The sequence below is a fragment of the Eptesicus fuscus genome, chromosome 1, assembly GCF_027574615.1.
Source record: "Eptesicus fuscus isolate TK198812 chromosome 1, DD_ASM_mEF_20220401, whole genome shotgun sequence".
Taxonomy (NCBI): Eukaryota; Metazoa; Chordata; class Mammalia; order Chiroptera; family Vespertilionidae; genus Eptesicus; species Eptesicus fuscus.
This window is the reverse complement of record NC_072473.1, coordinates 104,655,272-104,678,347: the sequence shown is the minus strand read 5'-3', so window position 1 is coordinate 104,678,347 and position 23,076 is coordinate 104,655,272.

Genomic DNA, 23,076 nt, shown 5'->3' with positions numbered 1-23,076 from the left:
ATACATTTTGTATAGTAACCTCTTATCACATGTATCATTGGCAAATATGTTCTCCCATTCCATGGATTGCTTTTTCATTTTGTTGATGGTTTCCTCTGATTTGAAAAATATTTAGTTTTCTGTTGTCCCATTTATATATTTTTTGTTTCCCTTGCTGGAAGATATATCAGAGAAAATATTGCTATGAGAGATACCCGATATTTTACTCCTATGTGTTCTAGGATTCTTATGATTTTGAGTCTTACATTTAAGTCTTTAATCCATTTTTTAGTTTATTCATGTGTATTATGTAAGAAGGCAGTCTAATTTTATTTTTCGCATGTATCTGTCCAATTTTCCCAACATTGTTTATTGAATAGACTATCTTTAACCCCATTGTATGTTTTTGCCTACTTTGTCAAATATTAATTTACCTTAAAGGCTTGGATTTATTTTTTTGGCTCTCTATTCTGTTTAATAGATCTAGATGTCTATTTTAATGCCAGTACCATGCTGTTTTGGTTACTATGGCCTTGTAGCATAGTTTGATATCAGGTAGTGTGATTCCTCCAAGTTTGTTCTTTTTGAAGATTGTTGTGGCTCTCTGAGGTCTTCTGTGTGGTTCCATATAAATTTTTGGAATATTTGTTCTAGTTCTGTGAAATGTGCCATTGGTATCTTGATTGGATTGCTTTGAATCTATAGGTAGCTTTGGATAGTATGATAAATTAATGAGATTATTTGTTACTATCCATGAACATGATATATGCTTCCACTTATTTGCATCTTCTTCAATTCCTTTCTTCAGTGTCTTATAATTTTCTGAGTACAGGTCATTTACATCCTTGGTTAAACTTAGTCCCAAATATATTTTTGAAGCAATTGTGAATGGGATTGTTTTTTTAGTTTCCTTTTCTGATAGTTCATTATTGGTGTATAAAAATGCAAGTGATTTCTGGATATTTATTTGTATCTTATTACTTTACTGAATTCGTCAATCAGTTCTGGTAGTTTTTTTGGTGGAATCTTTAGGGTTCTCTATATACAGTATCATGTCATCTGCAAATAATAGAAGTTTTACTTCTTCTGTTTCAATTTGGATGCATTTTATTTTTTTTTCTTCTTGTCTGATTGCTGTGGCTAAGACTTCTAGTACTCTGTTGAATAAGAGTGGTGAAGGTAGGCATTCCTGTTTTTTTCCTGACCTTAAGGCAATTGTAGTTTGTGCCGATTGAGCATGATGTTGGCTATGGGTTTGTCAGATATGGCCTTTATTTTGTTGAGCTAAGTTATCTCTATTCCCACTTTGCTGAGAGTTTTTATAAAAATGGGTGCTGAATTTTATCAAATACTTTTTCTGCATCTATTGATATGATCATGTGGTTTTTATCCTTTATTTTGTTTATGTGGTGTATCATGTTTATTGATTTGTGGGTACTGTAACAATCTCTCCTTTTATGTCCATCAAAATTTGCTTTATTTATTTAGGTGCTTCTATGTTATATGCATAAATGTTTACAAAGGTTATATTCTCTTGTTGGATTGATCTCTTCAGCATCCTACCTAATAAAACAGTAATATGCAAATTGACTGTACCTTCGCTACACCCATAAGACACGCCCACCAGCCACGCCCACCAGCCAATCAGGAGCAAATATACACATTAAACCAGCAAAGATGGCGGTGGGGGGTTGGGATTCAAGCAATGATGGTGGACTGGGGCAGGCGGTTAGCGCCCGCAGCCGCCTGACCAGGTCCCGGATAGGGGCTTGGAGTCTAGCATAACAAAAAGAATATTCAGCAAAAGCAGTAGACAAGGTTTCATAAGTTCTCCCCCAGGTCACCACTGTTCTCTTATACATTTTAATTATCCCAGACTTTGCCTGATGGGATTTGATTTGAATTATGCCTGATAGAGATTACATGGCATGAATTGTAGGCTCATTCTTTTTGTGGTTGCCTGACTGAGAAAGGCCTTGGAATGAGAGAAGGCACTTTTATTTTCCTTTTTCATTCTATAGAGACTGAGGAATTACAGTTATATGAAGAAGTTAGTGAGAGAATGAAAGTCTCATGCTGTATTTTTCTGTAAGTTTTATTATGTGGACTATCAAAAACTTGGTGGGATCCTTTTCAAGAGGTGTTACAAAAATTATGTTGGAATTAACATTCAAGAGTAAAAGGAGAGAAGTGAGTGGTGGGTAAAGGAAAGAACTTTGTCCTAGAAACCAAATAGAAGCCACATAAACCTTCAGTTTCTTACTCATTGTGCTTTGGAGGTATTAAAGGATAATTTTTTAAAAAGGTAAAATCATGACTCAAATCTGTATAGATAAAAGGCTAAGTGACCGACATTTGTCCATCCGTCTGACCAACCGGTACATATGACGCACACTGGAAATTTAAAAATAAACTTTGACTTGCACATGTTCCATACATATAAAGCTCTCGCTGGCACTAATTTGAATGTTGCATTTGGTGGGAAAGTTCTTTTCAGAGGGGATATTTGTGTCACCATGCTATACGATTGGCCATAGTACAAACGAGTTTAAAGTACTATAGTGTTTGGGGATGTTTCAGACAGTGTCTCTTAAAACAAATATGAGATCAGAGGATTCTGCTTATAGTGAATGGTTAGTAAAACTTGGAGATGGCAAACTTGATAGCAGTTTTCATTTAAGAATGGATATTATTGAAATTCCCCATGAAATGATTTTTAATGGATCTATTATTAAAGTCACCTTTGGAAATAGTATATCTATAGATAATATTAAAAATATATCTAAACGTGCAATTCTTTGTCCAAAAAATGAGCACGTTCAAAAATTAAATGAAGAAATTTTTGATATACTTGATGGAGATTTTCACACCTATTTGAGTGATGATTCCATTGACTCAACAGATGATGCTGAAAAGGAAAATTTTCCCATTGAATTTCTTAATAGTATTACTCCTTCTGGAATGCCGTGTCATAAATTAAAATTGAAAGTGGGTGCAATCATCATGCTATTGAGAAATCTTAATAGTAAATGGAGCCTTTGTAATGGTACCAGATTTATTATTATCAAAAGATTGCGACCTAACATTATCAAAGCTGAAATATTAACAGGATCTGCAGAGGGAGAGATTGTTCTGATTCCAAGAATTGATTTGTCCCCATCTGACACTGGCCACCCATTTAAATTAATTCGAAGATAGTTTCTCGTTATGCCAACATTTGTGATTACTATTAATAAATCACAAGGACAAACTCTAGACAGAGTAGGAATATTCCTACCGGAACCCGTTTTTTGACATGGTCAGTAATATGCTGCTCTCTCTCTCTCTCTCTTTTTTTTTTTTTAAGTATTTTTAAAAAATATTTTATTGCCGAAACTGGTTTGGCTCAGTGGATAGAGCGTTGGCCTGCAGACTGAAAGGTTCCAGGTTCGATTCCGGTCAAGGGCATGTACCTTGGTTGCGGGCACATCCCCCGTAGGGGGTGTGCAGGAGGCAGCTGGTCGATGTTTCTCTCTCATCGATGTTTCTAGCTCTCTATCCCTCTCCCTTCCTCTCTATAAAAAATCAATAAAATATATTTAAAATATATATATATATATTTTATTGATTTTTTACAGAGAAGTCATTTTTATTTATAAAGTCATTTTATTTATAAAGTCATTTTATTTATAAAGTCATTTTTATTTATAAAAATCAATAAAATATATTAAAAAAAATATATATATATACATTTTATAGATTTTTTTACAGAGAAGAAGGGAGAGGGATAGAGAGTTAGAAACATCGATGAGAGAGAAACATCGATCAGCTGCCTCCTGCACACCTCCTATGGGGGATGTGCCCCCAACCAAGGTACATGCCCTTGACCGGAATCGAATCTGGGACCTTTCAGTCCACAGGGTGATGCTCTATTCACTGAGCCAAACCAGTTACGGCTGTTGCTTTCTCTTGAGTTCAAAGAGCATGTTACGTTAAAGTTAAAGTTTTAAATACTTTATCTCAAGGAAAATTAGTCAAGCACTCTGAAAGTGTTTTTACTCTTAATGTGCTATACAGGGAGATATTAGAATAAGTTTAATCACTTTATCAATCATTATTTGCATCAATGTTGTTTTTATATTATGAGTTTGTTATTGTTGTTATATCATTTTGTTATTGTTTAGTTATTAATAAAATTATGTATTATTTTCATATACATTGTACTCATTTCCTTTTATCTCTCACACTTTTATTATAGAGAAAGGGCAAATAGCAATATTAAAATATTTCATCTAATTAATTCCCTTTCAATGTGCACAAATTTCGTGCACCGGGCTACTAGTTATGTTATATTCTTCTCTGTCTCTTTTATGTCCTTTGTATTCAAGTGTATTTTGTCTCATATAAGTGTGGCTCCCTCATCTTATTTTTCATTTCCTTTTGCATGAAATATATTTTTCTATCGCTTCACTTTTAGTCTGTGTGTATCTTTCTTTGTGAAGTAGGTTTAGACAGTATATATTGTATATCGGTCTTATTTTCTTACCCTTTCTGCTATTCTATGTATTTTGATTGGAGCACTTAAGCCATTTTCATTTAAAGTCATTATTGAGAGAGCTCCAAGATGATGGTGGAGTAGGTGGAAGGTACACTCACCTCCTCACAAGATGAAACTGAAATTACAACTAACATATAGAACAATCATCCAGAGTAACCAACTGAACACTAGCTGAAGGGAAGTCTTTAACCAAGGATTTATGAAAGAAGCTACACGAGACTGGTAGGAGGGGTGTGGAAACGAAAATGCACGATACTGCTTCCATAGGCAGCAGCTGAGATTCAGGAGAGGTATATCAGCTGCAGGGGAGTGTCCTCCCTGAAAATTGTGAGGGTCTCAATTCCAAGCCAGGCTCCCTAGCACCAGAGCACCAGAGACTGCTACATAACTTTTAGCTGTGAAAATAAGCATGGATTCTGCCCATCAAAGAAAGATAAGAGTCTGCTAGATACACAGGTGCCTTCTTAAAAGGCCAACACTGAAAATTTCTTTGTAACCACTCACCCTGAGTTCCTATACAGGGAGGGAAGACCAGACTAGAGTCACATGAGAAGAGTCTGGATTTGTATCTCTAGGGAAATAAATCTATGTGCTGAGCCACTCTCCATATTGCAGATGCCATTTTTTGAGGTGGAGCATTCCCCTTCATACAGCATCAGCCTAGGGGTAAACAATATCTCCACCATTTGGACTCCCTCTTACCCAAACCTGCAGAGCTTATGCTCGGCTGAGCAGTCAGCTGCCTTGGCTGGATGTAGAGGTCTGGACAGACTCAGGGGCTGTCGATGACTCAGGGGTGTGGCTTGGTGGTGGGGCCATTTCCCACAATATCCCATGAACCTGACTCATGTTTCTCCTTAAAGGGAGATCCACTAGCCCCATCCTGTGGATCTACCATCCAAGCTCCCAGTGGCTCCAACTGCCCTATTCTTGGTGGCTTCACACTGCCAAGGGATGGGCAAAATTCAGGACAGACTGAGTTGTGTGGCTCCCTGAAGCCTGACTGGCATATCCCCATCATGGGAATTCCACTATCCCCATCCTCCTAACTCCCAGAAACCCCACCCTGCTGTGTTCAGGCTCCTCCTGGCAGAATCTGGGATAGACTGATTTGTGTAGCTTTATGACAAGGGTCATTTTTCCATCACATGTGCAAGCACTGCAGAGCCCTCCTTTCATATGGCCAAATATTGGTCTATTTGAGCTTCATAAACTCTGATGACCTCACCCTGATGACTTCCTGAGACCCCTACCCCAACACAAGACTTTGAAAGCTAAGTTACTGGAAGAACCTCGGGTGATACTTGAGTTGCATGAGGTATGTTGTCAATCAGTCACCAAGTAGGACTATGTGGTGTTCACCAGATTGGTATAGGTTCACACTCAGTACCTGTACTGAGTCTGAGGCCACTCAGTGAATGTCTCCAGTATACCAAATCTAGCTGCCACTCATTTGGTACCCACAGATATTTGTGGTGGGGCAGGTTCTCAGGGAGAGTCATCAAGGTGAGACCATCATATTTTATTAGATGCAAACAGACCAATATTTGGCCATGTGAAGGGAGAGCTCTGCACTGGTCGAGCATGCAAGGGAAAAATGGCCCTCATCCTAGAGCCACACAGCTCAGACTGTCCAAGATTCTGTCAGGAGTTTGAGCTCAGCAGGGCAGGACTACTGGGAGTCAGAGGGTAAGGCTAACAGATCTTCTGTGAGGGGTAGGTGCCAGTTAGGTTTGGGGAAAGGTGGAAGGAGTTGCCCCCACCTCAGAGCCACACAACTCAGTCTGTCTCAGATAGTGCCCAATCCTCAGCATGTTGGGGACACCAGGAGTTGAGAGGGTGGGGCCACTAGGAGCCTTTAAGGTGAAGTTAATGGGCTCTCATGAGGGAGAAGCACCAGTCAGGTTCATGGGTAAGTCGGAGGAATGGCCATCACGACAAAGCCATAGCACTCAGTAACAGAAATCCTCTGAGTCTGCCTAGACCTCTACACCCTGGTCAAGACAGCTGACTCTTCAGCAGGGTGTTACCTCTGTAGGGTGGGAAGACAGGGAGTTCAGAGTGTGGAACTATTGCATTTCCCAGGCTGATGCCCTAAGTAGGAGTGTACTCCACCCATGAAAGATGGTGTCTTGGGTGTGGGAGAAAAATTCAGCTTAGGGATCCTGGCGGATATCCCTTCAGATTTCTCCCTAGGGGCACAAACCTCTGTCTCTCCTCACATGACTTTTGCCTGCTTTTCCCTTTCTTCACTGGAACCCATGGTGAATGGCTATGAATGAGATTTTGTGTGTTGGCCCTTTAAGAGAGTACCTGTGTCTCTAGCTGTCTGCTATCCCTTCCATTTAGATATAATTCTGCTCCTTTTCACAGCCAGATGTTATGTGGTCACCTCCTGGCTCTGGTGCTCTGGGCTGGGAAGCCTGGCATGGAGTTGAGACCCCACACTCCTCAGAGGGAACCTTTGCAACTGAGATATCCCTCCAGAATCTAAGCCACTGTTGGTGAAATCAGGGCCAACCATTCTCTTGTCTCCACTCTTCCTACTAGTCTCAACATGGCTTCTTCTGTAAATCATTGGTTATAAGACTTCTGTTCAGCTAGTCTTCAGTTGGTTTATTCAGGTTGATTATTCTATATTGTAGTTGTAATACCAGTTTGGTCCTGGTAGATGGTGAATGTAACATTCACCTACTCTTTCACCTACTCTTGGATCCTCCTCCCCACAGATGAAATTTTATTGCAGATTTCTTACATACATTTTCTTTAAACCCAAATTTCAAATATTCACTAGAGGCATCACAGGAGCCAATAGCCTTCAGAGACTGTAACCAGATCTGGATTTATTAGTCATGCTGAAAGATATAAGAACCTCATACATTTCATCCTCTTTCCCTTCAATGAACTAATTTTCTTCAACTGGATTTATGGTGGGTGAATCAAAACAATGGTTTTCTAGCTTCAGGTGGCCCAGAGAAAGGTTTATTACTTGCTATTACCTTTTCCCGCCTATCTTGAAAAACTTTGTCTTGAATTTCCCAGTACCTTCTCAAGCTACTATAGACCAGTTTGAAAAAATAAAAACAAACTAAACATCTTTCTGTTGGTACTTGTCAGGGAGAGATTGTAGTCATGAAAGGGAGAAAATGGGTGAAATTGCAGGACAGAAAATTTAGGATAAGCAACATGTGAAACTTCCTGGCAGTGAAGTCAATTAGCTGTGGAATTGGAAAAATGTTAGAAGTACTATTCCTAGAGATAGTGGTTGAAGTCTAGGGATGAAAAACAATATGTAAATAGCATTCAAAACAAACCCTTTTAGATATCCATTAATCCATTTGCTTCATGGGATCTTTTTTATTTCAAATATATGAATATCCCATAAGGTCATCAAGAAAATTGAGCTTAGTACTTTGGACTCAAGTTGCTCACCTTAGAAGAGTATCTACCACACACTTAAAATTATCCTGTGCCCCTGGGTCCGGCCGAGACCAAACCAGAGGGAGTCGGACCTCCGTTACCACCATTTGTCCACCATCCAGAGCTGAGGGGTCAGTGCCGACATGTACACATAAGGAACTGGTGGACATTGAAATTGGGTCTCAAAAGAACTGTTGGTCCAGAAAGAAACTCACTAAAGACTGATTCATTTGCCTGTCAGCATAACTATTATTGCTCGTCGCACATTCAGTTCTTATAAGTATATCTCTAGTGACACATGATCTCGCTCATCTAGGGGAAATGATGAACAACATAGACTGATGAACAAGAACAGAACCAGAAACAAGGAGTCATCAATCGGACTATCGATGGGGGGTGGGGGGAGGGGGGAGAGATCAACCAAAGGACTTGTGTGCATGCATATGAGCCGAACCAATGGTTAAGTTCAACAGGGGGTTGGGGCATCCGTGGGGAGGGGTGTGGGATGGGAATGGGGGGATGAGAAAAAATATGTGACACCTTAATCAATAAAGAAATTTAAAAAAAATAAAAAATAAAATAAAATAAAATTACCCTACCTAATAATAGACAAATATGCAAATTGACCATACCTCCAACACACCCACAAGCCACGCCCACCATCCAATCAGAGCGAGTATGCAAATTAACCCAACCAAGATGGCTATAGCCACAGAGAGCAAGGTTTCCTAGGTAAGAGAGGAAGCCAAGCTTTCCACCTGCCCTTGCCAGGCCTAAGCGTCCACTCAAGCTACAAAGTTTCAATTATAGAAGGTAAACAAATTCAAACAGAAATGGCAGCAGAATGGAGCTTGAGAGAGCAAGCCAGGGTTGCCGGCGGCAACAGGGGAAGCAAAGCTTTCTGCACACCCTGGCCGGGCCCACCTGCTTAAGCTACAAAGTTTCAATTATAACCCCCAACAGAAATGGCTGCCAGCCGTGGAGGGAGCCCCAGGCTTGGCTCTGCTCCAGGCTACAAAATTTCAATTGTAGAAGGAAAATAAATTCCAGATACCAGGGCCTCCGCTTGGGTTGCCAGGAGGTGTGGCCAGCCTGCAAACCACCACAGGCCCCTCGCTCAGGCCACCCCACGCCCCAAGGGAACCCCACCCTGATCAGGGACACCCTTCAGTGCAAACCAGCTGGCCCCCACCCCTGTACCAGGCCTCTATCCTATCTAATAAAAGAGTAATATACAGATTGATCATCACGGCAACACACAATATAGCTGCCCCCATGTGGTCAAAGATCCTGCCCCCATGTGGGCACAAGATGGCCAGCAGGAGAGGGCAGTTGGGAGGCACCCAGCCTACAAGGGAGGGCAGTTAAGAGGGACCAGGCCTGCAAGGGAGGGCAATTGGAGATGATCAACCCTGCAGGAGAGGGCAGTTAGGGGTGACCAGGCCAGCAGAGGAGGGAAGTTGGGGGCAAACAGGCTGGCAGCGGAGTGGTTAAGGGGTGATCAGGCTGGCAGGCAGAAGCGGATAGGGGCAATCAGGAAGGCAGGCAGGCAAGCAGTTGGGAGCCAGTAGTCCTGGATTGTGAGAGGGATCCCAGATTGGAGAGGGTACAGGCTGGGCTGAGGGACAACCCCCCTCGGTGCATGAATTTCGTGCACCGGGCCTCTAGTCCTATCTAATAAAGAAGGAATATGCAAATTGACCTTCGCACAATCACAAAGATGGCGGTGCCTACAACGGAGGTAGGGTTTCTATAACACAAGATGACTGTAACCACAACAGAGGTGGGGTTTCTGTAACACAAGATGGCTGCACCCACAGTGGAGGCTGAGTTCCTGAAACGAGCCTTAAGGAGCAATCAGCAGGGACCTGAGGCTGTGTGGCACTGGGCCAGGGCAGGGGACCTGAGCCTGCGCCCCCCGCCCAGTGGGGCTTGACAGGGGACCTCAGGCTGCTCCCCCTGCCCCAGGCTGGGGGACCTCAGGCCACGCCCCCTACCTTGGTGCCGGGGGACCTGAGGCTGCGCCCCCTACTTGGCACTGGGCCGGGAGATCTGAGGCTATGCCCCCAGCCTAGCAGGGATTTATGGGGGACCTGAGGCTGCACCCACCAACAGGCAGGGTTTGACGGGGGCCCTGAGGCTGCACCCCCTACCCGGCAGGGCTTGATGGGGGACCTGAGGCTGTGCCCCGTCCCAAGTGGGGCTTGATGGAGGACCTCAAGGTTCGCCTGCTGGACCATGCTGGGGGACCTCAGGCTGCATCTCCCACCCCAGCACCAGGCCAGGGGACCTCAGGTTGCAACCCCTGCCTGGCGGGGCTTGACGGGGGACCTCAAGGTTTGCCCCCGCCCCGGTGCCAGGTCAGGGGACCTCAGGCCGTGTCCCCTACCCTGGATCCAGGCTGGAGGACCTGAGGGTGCACTGGGGGACCTTAGGCTGTGCCCTCCGCCCAGTGCCATGCCAGGGGACCAGAGGCTGCACCCAGCCACCCAGCAGGGCTTGACAAGGGACCTGGAGCTGCACACCCCACCCAATGGGGCTTGATGGGGGTGGGGCCGGCCAGGTCTAGATCTTGCCCAAGGAGGGTGGAGCCAGCTGGGTCTGGGTCTCATGCGATTTTGAGGCACTGCAGGTGGGTGGAGACTTGACTCTGGGTCTCGTGGCACACCCCAGACTCTGACAGGAGGAAGATTTTCATATACATTTACTAATTTTCTTTCATCTCTGACACTTCTATTATAGAGAAAGGGCAAATAGCAATATTAAAATATTTCCTATAATTAATCCCCTTTTAATGTGCAAGAATTTCATGCACTGGGCCACTAGTCTTTGTAATAAAACTCCTCAGAAACATAGAATTTTGTCATGTTAGAACTAGAAGTATCTATCTGTGTTAGGTGTATAAGTCTACCCTGTCATTCACTGGATGAGGAAACTGAGGCTTAAAAGAAGAAAAGGACTTTCTCATTGGAAGGCTGACAACAGGCAGAGCTGAACCCAAGGCCGTGTACTTCAGTCTGCTTTTCTGACTTACCAAATTATACCATGTGAACATGGTCACATATTTGTACAATGAATGGGAAATATATATTTTTTCTATTTGTGAGATTTACAGAAATTGAAACTATGGTGAAAAACAATGAAACAGTAAGGGAACCACAATCTCTACAAACACTTTCTTCATTAGAGTTTGAATAATAATTCCCTTTCTCTTTATCCCAAGGCCCTATTGACAGTTGATTGCTGAGAGGTTTTTTGTTTTGTTTTGTTTTAACGACAATCTTGCTTTGTTTTATTTCATCCTTGATTACATTTTGCTTTTCTCCAGCAGGCAATTTTTATTTATTTTTATTATTTTTTATTTATTTAATTTTTTTTTTTTTTTTGGAGTTCACTGTTGCATTTTCTTTTTTTTTTCAATTTTTTTTATTAAGGTATTATATGTGTACATATCTTACCATTGCCACCCCCCACCCCACTCCCATATATGCCCTCACCCCCCCAGAGTTTTGAATCCGTTGGTTATGCTTATATGCATGCATACAAGTCCTTTGATTGATCTCTTATCTCCCCCACCTCTCCCTAACTTTCCCCCTGTAATTTGACAGTCTGTTTGATGCTTTACTATCTCTGTATCTGTCTTTTTGTTCAAGTTTATGATGTTCTTTATTATCCATAAATGAGTGAGATCATGTGGTATTTTTCTTTCATTGACTGGCTTATTTCACTTAACATAATGTTCTCCAATTCCATCCAGGTTGCTGCAAATGATGAGAATTCCTTCTTTTTTATGGCAGCATAGTTTCCATTGTATAGATGTACCACAGTTTTCTGATCCAGTCATCTGCTGACGGGCACCTAGGCTGTTTCCAAATCTTAGCTATTGTAAATTGTGCTGCTATGAACATAGGGGTGCATATATCCTTTTTATTGGTGTTCTCAGTTTCTTAGGATATATTCCCAGGAGTGGGATTACTGGGACAAATGGGAGTTCCATTTTCAGTTTTTTGAGGAAACTCCATACTGTTCTCCACAGTGGCTGCACCAGTCTGCATTCCCACCAGCAGTGCACGAGGGTTCCTTTTTCTCCACATCCTCGCCAACACTTGTTGTTTATTGATTTGTTGATGATAGCCATTCTGACAGGTGTGAGATGGTACGCATTGTTGTTTTGATTTGCATCTCTCGGATAATTAGTGATGTTGAGCATGTTTTCATGTGTCTCTTGGCCTTCCTTCTGTCTTCTTTTGAAAAGATTCTATTTAGGTCTGTTGCCCATTTTTTTATTGGATCATTTATCTTCCTTTTATTAAGTTGTATAAGCTGCCTGTAGAGGTTGGAGATTAAACCTTTATCAGTGATGCCATTTGCAAATATGTTCTCCCATGCTGTAGGCCTTCTTGTTGTTTTGTTGATGGTTTCTTTTGCTGTGAAAAAGCTTTTTATTTTGATGTAGTCCCATTTGTTAATTTTCTCTTTAGCTTCCATTGCCCTAGGGGCAGTGTCAGTGAAGAATTTCTTTTGGCATATGTCTGAGATTTTGCTGCCTGTGGGTTGCTCTAGTATTTTTATGGTTTCCCGTCTTATGTTTAAGTCCTGTATCCATTTTGAGTTTATTTTTGTGTATGGCGTAAGTTGGTGATCAAGCTTCATTTTTTTGCATGTATCTGTCCAATTTTCCCAACACCATTTATTGAAGAGACTGTCTTGACTCCATTGTATGTTCCTGCCTCCTTTGTCAAATATTAATTGAGCATAGTGGTTTGGGTCAATATCTGGATTCTCTATTCTGTTCCACTGATCTATATGTATGTTCTTGTGCCAGTACCAGGCTGTTTTGAGAACAGTGGCTTTGTAATACAGCTTGAAATCTGGTATTGAGATTCCTCCTACTTTATTCTTCTTTCACAGGATTGCTGTGGCTATTCGGGGTCTTTTTTTATTCCAGATGAATTTTTGGAGAGTTCTTTCAAGGTCTGTGAAATATGCCATTGGTATTTTAATGGGGAGTGCATTGAATCTATAAATTGCTTTGGGTAGTATGGACATTTTAATGATGTTGATTCTACCAATCCATGAACATGGTATGTTCTTCCATCTGTTTACGTCTTCCTCTATCTCTTTTTTCAGTGTCCTGTAGTTTTCCGTGTATAGGTCTTTTACCTCCTTAGTTAAGTTTATTCATAGGTATCTTAATTTTTTTGGTGTGATGGTAAATGGGATTGCCTTTTTAGTCTCTCTGTCTGTAAGTTCACTATTGGTGTATAGAAAGGCCATAGATTTCTTGGCGTTAATTTTGTATCCTGCTACATTGCGGAATTGATTTATTAAGTCTATTAGTTTTTTGACTGAGTCTTTTGGATTTTTTATGTACAATATCATGTCGTCTGCAAATAAAGACAGCTTTACTTGTTCTTTTCCAATTTGGATGCCTTTTATTTCTTCTTCTTGTCTAATTGCAATGGCTAATACTTCCAGTACTATGTCAAACAGGAGTGGTGAGAGTGGGCATCCCTGTCTTGTTCCTGTTCGTAGGGGAAATGTTTTTAGTTTTTGTCCATTGAGTATGATGTTTGCTGTGGGTTGATCATATATAGCTTTTATTATGTTGAGGTATGAGCCTTCTATTCCCACCTTGTTGAGAGTTTTTATCAAGAAAGGGTGTTGGCTTTGTCAAATGCTTTTTCTGCATCAATTGATATGACTATGTGATTTTTATCTCTCAACTTGCTTATGTGATGTATCACGTTTATTGATTTGCGGATATTGTACCATCCTTGCATTCCTGGGATAAATCGTACCTGGTCATGGTGTATGATCTTTCTGATGTACTGCTGGAGCCGATTTGCTAGAATTTTGTTGAGGATTTTGGCATCTATGTTCATGAGGGATATTGGTCTGTAATTCTCTTTCATTGTGTTGTCTTTATCTGGTTTTGGTATTAGGGTGATTCTGGCTTCATAGAAGGAGATTGGAAGTGTTCCTCCCACTTGAATTTTTTGGAATAGTCTGAGGAGGATAGGTTTTAGTTCTTCCTTGAATGTTTGCTAAAACTCTCCTGTGAAGCCATCAGGCTTTTGTTTGCCGGAAGCTTTTTGATGACTGCTTCAATTTCGTCCATAGCTATTGGCCTATTGAGCTTTAGATTCTTCTTGATTGATTTTTGGGATGTTATATTTTTCTAGGAATATGTCAGTTTCCTCCAGGTTGTCCAGTTTGTTGGAATAGAGTTGTTCGTAGTATTTTGAAACAATCCTTTGTATCTCAGCGGGGTCTGTTGTTATTTCACCTCTTTCATTTCTGATTTTGTTTATTTGGGTCCTCTCTCTTTGCTTCTTGGTGAGCCTGGCTAGAGGTCCATCAATCTTGTTTATCCTTTCAAAGAACCAGCTCTTGGTTTTGTTGATCTTTTGTATTGTTTCTTTGGTGTCTATGTCATTTATCTCCGCTCTGATCTTTCTTATATCCTTCCTTCTGGTTACACTGGGCTTTTCTTGCTGCTCTTTTTCTAGCTCTTTGAGTTGTAGGGTTAAGTAATTTATTACCATTGTTTCTTGTTTTTTGCAATAGGCTTGTAGAGCTACGAACTTCCCTCTCAAGACTGCTTTCGCTGTGTCCCATAGATTTTGGATTGTTGTGTTTTCATTGTCATTTGTTGCCATGATGTGTTTTATTTCTTCCTTGATCTCTCTGGTGACCCAGTCCTTGTTTAATAGCATGCTGTTTAGTCTCCATGTGTTTGATTTCTTTGGATTGTATTTATTGTAGTTGATTTCCCGTTTTATGCCACTGTGATCTGATACGATGCTTGATATAATTTCTATCTTCTTGAATTTGAAGAGACTTTGCCTGTGACCCAGCATATGGTCTATCTTTGAAAATGACCCATGTGCACTTGAGAAGAATGCATATTCTGTGGCTTTGGGGTGAAATGTTCTGAAGATGTCAATTAATTCCATCTGGTCTAGTGATTCATTTAGGATTGCTATTTCTTTGCTGATTTTTTGTTTAGAGGATTTTTCCAGTGGTGATAGTGGGGTATAAAAATCTCCTACTATGATTGTATTGCTATTAATCTCTCCCTTGAAATCCTCCAGGAGTTTTTTTATGTATTTGGGTGCTCCTATATTGGGAGCATATATGTTTACCAGAATTTTTCTTCTTGTTGGATTTCTCCCTTTAGTATTATGAAGTGGCCTTCTTTATCTCTTGTTATGGCATTTACTTTGAGGTCTATTTTGTCAGATATAAGTATTGCTACCCCAGCTTTTTTTTCATTTCCATTTGCCTGAAAGATATTGTTCCATCCCTTCACTTTCAATCTGTGTGAGTCTCTTGTTCTGAGGTGGGTCTCTTGTAGACAGCATATATATGGGTCGTGTTTTTTTATCCATTCAGCTACTCGATATCTTTTGATTGGAGCATTTAGTCCGTTTACATTTAAAGTTATTACTGAAAGGTATTTGTTTGTAGTCATATCTATTTTTGTGTCTGTATTCCTTCTTACCTGTTTATTTCTTCTTTTTACAGTATTCCCTTTAGCAATTCTTGCATTGCTGGTTTGGTGGTGATAAACTCCTTGAGCCTTTTTTTGTCTGCAAAGCTCCTGATTTCCCCTTTAATTTTGATTGATAGTCTTGCTGGATATAGTATTCTTGGATTCAGTCCTTTGCTTTGCAACACCTTGTATACCTCCTTCCATTAACTTCTAGGTTGTTGTGTTTCTGTTGAGTAATCATTTGACGATCTGATGGGTGTTCCTTTGTAGGTAACTCTCTGTCTCTCTCTTGATGCCTTTAAGATTCTCTCTTTATCATTTATATTTACCATTGAAATTATGACATGTCTTGGTGTGGGTCTTTTGGGGTTGATCCTGCTTGGGACTCTCTGTACTTGTGTAACTTTTATCTTTCCCATATCTGGGAAGTTTTCTGTCATTATTTCTTCACATAGATTTTCTAATCCCTGCTGCTCTTCTTGTCCTTCTGGCAGCCCTATTACACGTATGTTACTTTGTTTCATGTTGTCCCGAAGCTCCCTTAGGCTTTCCTCCTGCTTTTTAATTCTTCTCTCCAATTGCTGTTCAGATTGAGCTTGTTTCTGTACCTGATCTTCTAACTCACTAATTCGGTCTTCTGCTTCTTGTAGTCTGCTGTTGAAACTTTCCATGTTGTTTTTGATTGTAGCTATATCACTTTTCATTTCTTCCTGATTCTTGCATAAGTTGTTGATTTTCTCATCCATCCGATGTATAAATTCCACGACCATTACTCTAAACTCCTTTTCGGTCATGTTGCAAGCTTCAGTTTCACTGATTTCCTTTTTTGGCGACTCCACATTTTCTTTCCTCTGTGAGTTATTTCGTTTCCCCATTCTGGCTATCACCAGAAAGCTCAAGCTTCCGTTTGTGTGGACCTGGGCCGTGTGCTGTGGGGACTTCGCTCCACCCGAGTTTCACTGAAGTGCTCGGACACTAGGACGTGTGGCTGCCTTTGGTTGGTGGGAACCAGACTTGCCCAGGGTCAGTGTCCCCAGTGTTCCGTGTGGTCTCGTGTGCACACTTAGAATCAGGGGCCCTGTCTGCACCACACTGTTGGTATGTGCTGAAAATGAGATCCTTAGCATGTGCCAGGAGTCAGAGTTTCCCTGTTTCTGCACCAAGACTCGAGTGTCAGAGTCTCTGTTGCCTTGTGCGGTTTCTCGTTGAGAATCAGGGTCCCTGTGTGTGCATGCACCAACAATTGGGGTCGCTGTCTCTTAGTGTGAATGCGTGTGAGTCAGGGATCCCAGGCAGCTGTGTCTGGCGTGCCAAATTCCCTGAAGTGGAGCTGCGTCCTGTGTGTGCTCTCTCTACTGAGCCAACCCGGCTAGGGCGCACACTCTTAATTTCCTGAAGGTGAGCTGGCTCCGTGGACTCTACCGGAGTCCCGGAAGGGGGGCAGAGTCTGTCCTGTGCGCCAAATTCCCCAAAGGGGAAGCCCCTCTGTGCAAGCACTAAGATTCCCCGAAGAGGGAGCTGTGACCCGCAAGCCAAATTCCCCCAAATTCTCTGAAGGGGAGCCCTCTGTGCGCACTGACAGATTTCCCCAACAGGCAGCTGCTTCTGTCCCGCGCGTGCCCAATTCCCTAAGGGGGAGCGAGTCCCTGCGCAAAGTTCTGCGGCTTAGGCGAGGGGCAGGTCTATCAGTTACAATGGCGCTGTCTGCGCGCCTGCGGGAAGCGGGATAGGCTCTTTGACTCAAGGAATTCTGCCGGGAAGTCTGGATTCTTGTTGTTTGTTGGTCTGAAGCTGTGATAGCAGTTCTCTGTCCCCAGTGGCTGCAGGGTCCTGGTTTGTGTCAGAAGCCAGGATCCGAGTCTCAGGCAGCTCTGTTTCTCAAGATGGCCTAGTCTCCGCGTCCGCACCAGCCGCGGAGATGTGTCCGCTTTGTGCGCGGGGCTCCGCTGTCTAGGACTGCCTGGTTAGGCAGCCCCTTGGAAGACCTGCAGAATCTAACTGACCCTAGGTCATACACACACACACCACACACATCTACACTCTCCTCTATGGGTTCCTCACTCACACTCTCTCTCTCCCTACCTTCCTGCCGGTCGCCATCTTCTTTCTCCTCCCAGTCCAGCAGGCAATTTTTAGCTGCTACCATTTTGTTAGCTTCCCTGCTGTTCTATGGCTGCCATTGTGACTGATTAATTTCATTAATACAACAATGCTCATAAGCAGGACTAACTCATCTCTTTTGTGCATTTTTAAAAAATCTGTAATACACACCACAGAGACAGAGTATTTGCAGGAGGAGATGCCAGATGGGAAGAGAAATATATAAGGTCCTTTTCTTTTAAAAAAATTTTTTTTTATTTACTTCAGAGAGGAAAGGAGAGGGAGAGAGATATAAAAACATCAATAATGAGAATCATTGATCAGCCGCCTCCTGCGGATCAAGCCCTCAACCCAGGCATGTGCCCTTGATCAGAATCAAACCTGGGACCCTTCATTCCATAGGCTGACGCTCTACCCACTGAGCAAAACTGACTAGGGCAAGGTCATTTTCTTGTATTTCTTTTTTTTTTAATTTCTTTTTTTTTATTGATTTCAGAGAGGAAGGGAAAGGGAGAGAGAGAAACATCAATGATGAGAGAGAATCATCATTGCAGGCTCCTGCAGGTGCCTCACTCAGGATAAAGCTCCCAACTGGGGCATAGACCCTGATTGGGAATCAAACCGTGACCTCCTGGCTCATAGGTTGAAGCTCACCCACTGAACAATACTGGATGTGCTGTTTGTATTTCATTGTGTAAAATGTTCAAGACCTCCCAGGTCCTTGAGGAACCCAGCTAAGGTGTTCATCTACACAATCATTATCATATTATTTTGTAAGTGCTTTGCTTGTCTTAACACTTGAGAATATGCCTTCCAATGTACATTTTCTTAAATGAAGAAGAGAATAAAAGGGCACTAACACTTATTTAACATCTACTAAGTGTCAAAGTCTATCCTAGTAGCCCTTTTATCATCAAATTAAGTGCCAATTTATGATTTACAATGATAAATCCTTTGCTCCTCAGGAAAGCTTTTTAACTAAGATGTACTGTTCCCTGAAATCATGTTTCTGTTCCAATCCCTGACTTCTATCCATGCAAGATAAGAAACCCAACTAAAAGGTGAGCAAAGGAAATTAGATAAAAAGTTCAAGATTTAGAAATGAGAGCACTAACACATACCCCACCACCACCACCCAAGTATGTGGATGTATATGAAAATAAATTTATTATTGTTTTCTGAAAATTTTGTAGACTTTTCAGAAAGGTGATATGGCAGAAAATACTAGGCTAAAAGACCTGGGTTTTAGTCACAACTCTGTCACTGAGTATATTAGTGAGGTTCAATAAGGTTCTTCCTTTCTCTGGGACTCATTTTCCCCATACAAAAAACTGCTTTGCAGAATTATTTTATGAGCCAAAAGGAATAGTCTGTGGAGTTATGAATGGGAGAAAAGCTATGGAGATAGCAGCTCTCTGAGCTTCCTACCCCTGCATCACTTTTTGTATAACTTTTAGATGGTGGGTTCCCAAAAAGTATTTTATGTTAACAAGGATTTATATGCTTATAATAGTTTGATAATAATTTGATTGAATAATATATGAAAACCTTTCTGATTATGAGTCCTATGGGTCTGGAATTTTAAAAATCCAGCTGTTGGGAGAGGGAAGAAAATGGTTGCTGAATAGGCAGATGTGTCACACACCTCCTCCCGGGGCCAGACTGGAAAAACAACTAAATCATAGAACATTCACCCAGAATTAACAAATTAGACACAGATGAGGAGACAATTTTCAATAAAAAAAAAGGCAGAGGATGCCTAAATAATGATAGGAGTGGGGATCTGGAGAGGAATGCCTGGCCCCCAGGCCAAGAGGGTGAGGTGGAGGCTGAATTTCACCAAAGCCACGTCCCATGGTGACAGACATAATGCCTAATTGTGAAAAGGAAAGCCTGCAAGGCTGATGACACCAAGGGAATCTAGAGCTGGGACCACAGCCGCAGGGGGGGAGCGGGGGCTGCACCATGAAAGATGGCTTGAAAAGCAGCCTAAGTGGCTGAGTGCTGGGGGAGAGAAATATGCAGTTTTGTGTTTTGTTTTGTTTGTTTGTTTTTTGCCTTTGTGTTGTCTTTGCTTTTATTTGCTAAACCCAGAATATAGGACTTTTCAGTTGCAAAAATTCACCTGCGGCTTCAGTGCAGGGAGAGGTATGGATTTGTGGAGCCTGAGGAGAGGCTGGGGAGGGAGGCAGAACAGCAAGACATGGCCAGGACTCTTCATAACCCTATAAACCCAAGCGGCCATTTCTCCCCAGAAGAGCTATTGGGAAAAGGAGAGAGAATATGGAGAGACAACACAATAGCCTCAAATGTAGGGAATACAGCCTGCCACACCTTGCTTGCATTTTGAGCTATACAAAGGAAACAAAGGCTCTGAATAACCCCAAAGAGCCCTCAGTTGCTAGGTTGAAAGAGGGGATGGTCCACTCCACTATTCTTGGAATCAGACTGATAAAAACTCCAGATTGCCAGCCAGCCCCACTGGTCTCCATACAAGGATCTCTGACCAACCAAGGCCAGAGTTGTATTTTGGGCCACTCGCAGAGGAGTGCTTCTGGGAAAACACATCTATCTGATCCCTGGATATCAAAACAGTAACCCCACCTTAAGCCCTGACAGAAACAGATTTTTGAGTAAGATTGACAGCTGTAAGAGAGGAAACGCAGGCATATTGGTCCCACCTGCTTTCAGCCAAGGCCTTTGAAGACAGATACAAGCAGAGGAGTGGTGGATCCCTTGGAGCTTCAACACAGTGCTAAATACCAAAGACAGTGCCTGACAGTGGTCAGCACCTAACAGGGAGCCCAGAATTGGCAAACAGAACAGAAGAGTGGAAACCCAAACCAGCCCACATGGTGCATTAAAATGCAGCTGAAGCAAATGACACTTCACATTTTTATTTTTTTATTAAAAAAATTAATTTTTTTAGTATTATCCTTATTTTAATTTTTATTGTTATTCTATTTTATTTTTTCACCCTTTTCTTCTTCACATCTCCCTTTTTCATACTTTTCTTCTTCTTTTCCTTCTTTAGCTTTTCCCTTTTCTTTCTTTTTACCCCTTGTTAAAAAGTGATGTTTTTTTATCTGCTTTATTGATGTGTTATTATTGTACTCTCTGTTGGGTTATACATATATATTTTCCTCTTCCCTGCTCCTACTCCATTTCCCCCTTCTTTTTTCTCTTTCTTCACTACTCAATTTCTTCTTCTCCCTGCCCCCCCCCCCACACTCCTCGCTTGCTGTTTTTGGCTCCTAATTTTTTAATTAGTTTCACTTCCTAAATTCAGTCCTATCTGCTCTCTCCTCTATTCTCCTTTTCAAAATAAATAAATGAATAAATAAATAAATAAATATTTTATTTTTTATTTTTTCTTCTTATCCACTCATTCTTTCTCCCTCCTCTATAATAAATGTGGTCCTTCCCGTTATTCATCCAATTTCTTAACCCAATTTTCCGTATTTAAACTCTGCCTCCACAGATTCTACCCCCACTTCTTCTAGATGTTCTTTTGTTTGTGCTTTTTAGTTTGTTTGCTTGCTTTTTTGTGTTGTCTCCCCACATGCTTTCTCTTTTTCTTTTCTCACTATCATTTTTGCTCTACTTTCTCACTCCTAATTCTCTTTTCTCTAGTGATCACTTCTATTGGGGTTATAGGTGTCTTGTGTACACACAAATATCTCAAGTAGGGGAATACCTAAAATAGCCAGCCAAGAAGACCTGAGAGACTGAATCACTGGGTCCCATAAAACATCTACTACATAAGACAAATTAAAAAATCTGCTGGGCACAGTGGTTTGATATAATACATAGAAACAATCACAAAGGAACAGCAAAAAATGGAGAGACAAAGAAACAACCCCATATGAAAAAAGGAGGAATCATCAGAAAAGGAAATAAATGAAATGGAGGCAAGCAATTTGTCAGAGAAAGAATTCAGAATAATGGTTATAAGGATGCTGAAAAGGCTGGATGAGAAATTCACCAATATGTGTAAGAATCAAGGGGAAATGAAAAATGACATAGGCACAATAGGAACACAATGGAAGGTTTCAACAGTAGACTATAAGAAGCTGAGGACCAAATCAGCGAGTTAGAAGACAAGGTAGAAAAATCACCCAAGCAGAGCAGCAATGGGAAAAAAAAAATCTTAAAAAGCAGGAAGAGAGTTTAAGGGAGCTTTCGGATAACACAAAATGTAACAGCATCCACATAATTGGGGTGCCAGAAGGAGAGGAAGTGGAACAATGAATAGAAAACCTGTTTGAAGAAATAATGACAGAAAACTTCCCTGACTTTGAGAAGAAAAAAGTCACACAACTCCAAGAAGCACATAGTCTCAAACGAGATGAACCCCAAAAGACCAACACCAAGACACATCATAATTAAATTGGCAAACATCAACCACAAAGTAAGAATCTTAAAGGCTGCCAAAGAGAGACAGAAAGTTGCCTACAAGGGATCTCCCATTAGACTACCAACTGATTGCTCAACAGAATCACATCAAGCCAGAAGGGAATAGAATGAAGTGTACAAAGTGATGCAAAGCAAGGGAATGAATCCAAGACTACTCTATATAGCAAGGCTATCATTAAAAATAGAAGGGAAAATCAGGAGATTTGTAGGGGAAAAAAAGCTAAAGGAATTTATTACTACCAAGCCAGTAATGCAAGAAATGCTAAAGAGACTGCTGTGAAAAGAAGAAATAGAAACAGGAATAAAGGACATATGCATAAAGAATAAAAATAGTGACAAACAAGTACCTATCTTATATAATATAAGGCTGATATGCAAATTGTCCCTTCAGGCGTTCGACTGGGAGACTGGGAGTTTGATCACTCACTATGACATGCATTGACCACCAGGGGGAGGTGTGGAACATGGCGGGCAACTGGTGGTGGCAGGACACTGAGGGAGGAAGGGAAGGAGGAAGCAGGGAGGCTGGGAGACAGGGAACCTGATTGGCCCTGATTGCCAGCCAGACCTAGGGACTCTACCTGTGCAAGAATTTCATGCACCAGGCCTTTAGTCTATATATATAAAAGCCTAAGTGACTGCTACAACTGAACAACTAGAACGACTGGAACAACCAGTTGCTATGATGTGCACTGGCCACCAGGGGGCAGATGCTCATTGCAGGAGCTAGGCCTGGTGGCCAGTGCGCTCCCACAGCCAAACTCCCCCTGCCGGCCAGCATCCACGGTCCCTCCCCCCAGGAAGCAGGCCCCAATTTCCCCATCAGGGCAGGACTTGGGCTGGGATGGGGAACTGGAGGTGAGTGGTGATGGATGTGGCCCCTTTCCCATGAGGTCCAAGGGCCAGCTCCCTCCTTGGGGCCAGTAGCCAACTTCCCGCGGTCCCTCCCCCCAGCCTGCAAACCTCTCATGGTCTCTTCCCCTGTTCCTTCCCCCAGCCAGCAGGCCTCATCTCCCCCCCGCCCCAACCAGCAGGCCCTGGTGGCAGTGTGGTGGCATGGGAAGAAGGAAGGGGAGGTGGAGAACCACAGAGTGGCAGGGTGCCAATGATAGCAGTGGCAGCATCT